General features: G+C 42.0%; 1 long non-coding RNA gene across 1 annotated transcript; it reads left to right on the top strand.

Moving 5' to 3' along the window:
• The first annotated feature begins 344 nt into the window (after positions 1-344).
• LOC138910595 (uncharacterized) lies at positions 345-2,105 on the top strand. Its single transcript, XR_011415728.1, has 4 exons — positions 345-443; positions 647-707; positions 1,011-1,061; positions 1,769-2,105. It is a non-coding gene; the product is annotated as an uncharacterized lncRNA (long non-coding RNA).
• Positions 2,106-3,062: the final 957 nt, after the last annotated feature.

The raw sequence follows: 3,062 nt of genomic DNA, 5'->3' as shown, positions 1-3,062 counted from the left end.
ATAAGTCTTGAAGTCAAGCAAGTTATGAAACAAAGTCGATAAAAGTTGTCGCAACTTACGTTTATAATTTTACTTAAACTTTAGGTCAAATGTTACTACATTGTTCTCCCAATATACTTGGAATTATGGGGTGATCTACCTATCAAATTGAATATCTATGAGTCTAGTTTCCAACGCATTAAACCGTTTGTCGATACGATCTCGGAATAAAGAGATATTCGCGTTTTCGTGAGAGTGCGCCAAGCAGCTCTCTATGGGGCCCACATAGGCGGTTTAAGAAATATGGATATATATAAGATACCTCAACCCCGTTTTAAGTCATTATTTTTCAGTATATTCAGACCTTAGAACCCTAAAAATACTCTCTCAAGGTTCTCTCATGATCCAAGACCCAAACAAAGGGCAAACAACACAAATCAAATGTCGGGAATCCCGTGGCGCTAGTAAGTTTCTTGTTCGTCTTGTTGTTGCTGATTTTTGTGTTGTTCCAGCTCGTGTGGGAGGTTGTTTTAAGTGTTTTATGTCCTGTAAATACACCTTCAAGTTTTTAATATCAACCCTATGTGATTTCAAGTCTTCTAAAGTAATTCTAGTGCCGAAAAACCCGAATTAATTGCTAGTTTCGCTTCCTTGTTCTTGTGGCAAGAATTGAAGGGATATTTCGTGGAAAATTAAGGTAAAATTGGAGTTGTTCTTTCTGTTTAAAGGTAAGGAACCTCTTACTCTATATATATTTAAGATTATCCAAGTTGCAGCTAAGTCGTTGAAGCTAGAACTTGTGAAATATATATCGAAAAGCTTGGTAGTAATGTTGTTGGTTGGTGGACTGTTTTGGAGGCTCAATATGATTATTAATGATGTTGTTTGGGCTGTTTGGTGATTTTATTGACTTGTGGGAAGTCATATAAATAGGGGAGGTGCTGTCCGTTTCATCGTAAAATAGGTTGTGGTCGATACATAATAGTTACGACGCTTAAACGATAATGATAGTGTCATTTGTCTTATTGTAGAATAAGGAGTCGTGATATTTGCATAGCTTGAGGTTGGGCAGTATATACAAGGTATGTGAGGCTATCCCCTTCATTCTTTTGCACGACTCCGATTGTACATAATGTAATGAACGAGCTCCCAAAGATACTCTACTCTTAGAAGCTAGCAGTACTTACATTGCTGCCCTTCTTATGAAACGATTGGTATTGATGTTACTTCTCTTATTCTTATATTATCAATGTTGTTGGTAGTTCCTGATTCTTATAAGTTTCTTGATGAAGAGTTAATCCTAATAACGTGTACGAAGGATACCGACCTTACGTCACTCCGAAAGGTTCAAAATGTGATTCCAATGAGTCCAGCATGCATCATATATATGTATCTATTTTACTCTACCGAGCCGCGCTATAGTTGGCCGGGTATGGCACCTATTGTGCAACCACTGATCAGTTGGGTTTTACCGAGCTCCACGTGGCCGGGTACGATTCTACCGAGCCCTATGATGGCCGGGTACGTTTTACCGAGCCTATTATGGCCGGGTACGATATGATGATGGTGATGCCCACAAAGGCGTATGTTTTAAAAGTTTATGTATATATATGTATGTATCATGTATTTCATGTCAGTAGCCCTCAGAGGTACCCAGATGTCACAGGTTGTATATTCTCTATCCATGTTTACATTACTGTTCTTACTTATGCTTTCTTGCCTCACATACTCAGTACTTTATTCGTACTGACGTCCTTTTTATTTGTGGACGCTGCATGTCGTGCTGCAGGTCCTGATAGACAGGTAGACGTAGCTCCCCCACCACAGTAGGCTGTCCAGTTCAGCGGTTATTGGCGAGATCCCTTCTCCGGACTTGCTGTGGTCTTGGTATGCATTTTTGTTATAGACCTTATGGGTATGTCGGGGCCCTGTTCCGGCAATGTTGTAGCACTTATGTTCTTTTAGAGGCTCATAGACAGGTGTCGACTTATGTATGGTTTAGAATGCCTTTTCGGCTGATTTTTGTTGTATAGTCTTTCATGGCATCATGATAGCTCGTACCTTATATATAGTTTCTTGACAGTCCTGTCGTCCCATGTTATGTATGTTCATGACATTATCTTTCATTGTTGGATGTTCATGATCCATGTCTACTATTTATATTGATCTTGTCGGCCCTTAAAGATAATAAGGAAGGTTAGATAAAATGTACGTTGGTGCTCGGCAAGTATGGCCCGGGTGCTAGTCATGACCCTCCAGTTGGGTCGTGACAAACTTGGTATCAGAGCCAGTCTGTCCTAGGGGTTGTCTATGAGCCGTGTCTAGTAGAGTTTTGATTATGGATGTGTAGCGCGCCACATTTATAATCAGGAGGCTACGTGACATCTAGGGTTGTTACCTTCTTCCTGAATCTAGATCGTGCGTAGAGTTGAGTCGTAAGTGTTCATATCTAATATTCACCTTGTTTTCTTTTAGCGATGCCTTCGACTAGGAAGCAAGCGATTAGTAAACGGCTTGATACAGCTGTAGGAGAGGGTAACATTCAGGTGCCTCCAGCCATAGCAGGCCAAAGTGAGCCTCAGAGTGAGATGCCGTCTCATACCTCTCTGTCTCCTCCCGAGGATATTAGGAGGCACCCAGTACATCCAGTTCCTCCGTCTGGCACTACAGACCATGATATGCGCAGTGCGGTGCAATTGTTGACTAGCTTGGTAGCTGCTCAGGCTCAGAGGCAGAATACCGGTGCTGCTGATAAACCGGTTAGTGCGAGAGTTCGTGATTTTATTAATCTAGACCCTCCAGTGTTTACCGGATCAGACCCCAAGGAGGACCCACAAATATTTATTGATCAGATTCATCGTACATTGCGGGTTATGCATGCTAGTGATACGGAGGCAGTAGAGTTGGCTTCTTATCGGTTACGGGATTTAGCGGTTTTCTGGTATGATAGTTGGGAGAGATCTAGGGGTCCGAACGCTCCTCCAGCCGTGTGGAAGGAATTTTCTGAGGCCTTTCTTCGTCACTACTTGCCAGCTGAGATACGACGAGCTAGAGCTGATAAGTTCTTGAACCTTCGACAGGGT

This window comes from Nicotiana tomentosiformis, chromosome 4 (genome assembly GCF_000390325.3).
Source record: "Nicotiana tomentosiformis chromosome 4, ASM39032v3, whole genome shotgun sequence".
NCBI classification, from domain to species: Eukaryota; Viridiplantae; Streptophyta; class Magnoliopsida; order Solanales; family Solanaceae; genus Nicotiana; species Nicotiana tomentosiformis.
The sequence above is the reverse complement of the archived record's forward strand: the minus strand, read 5'-3'. Positions and strand labels throughout refer to the sequence as shown.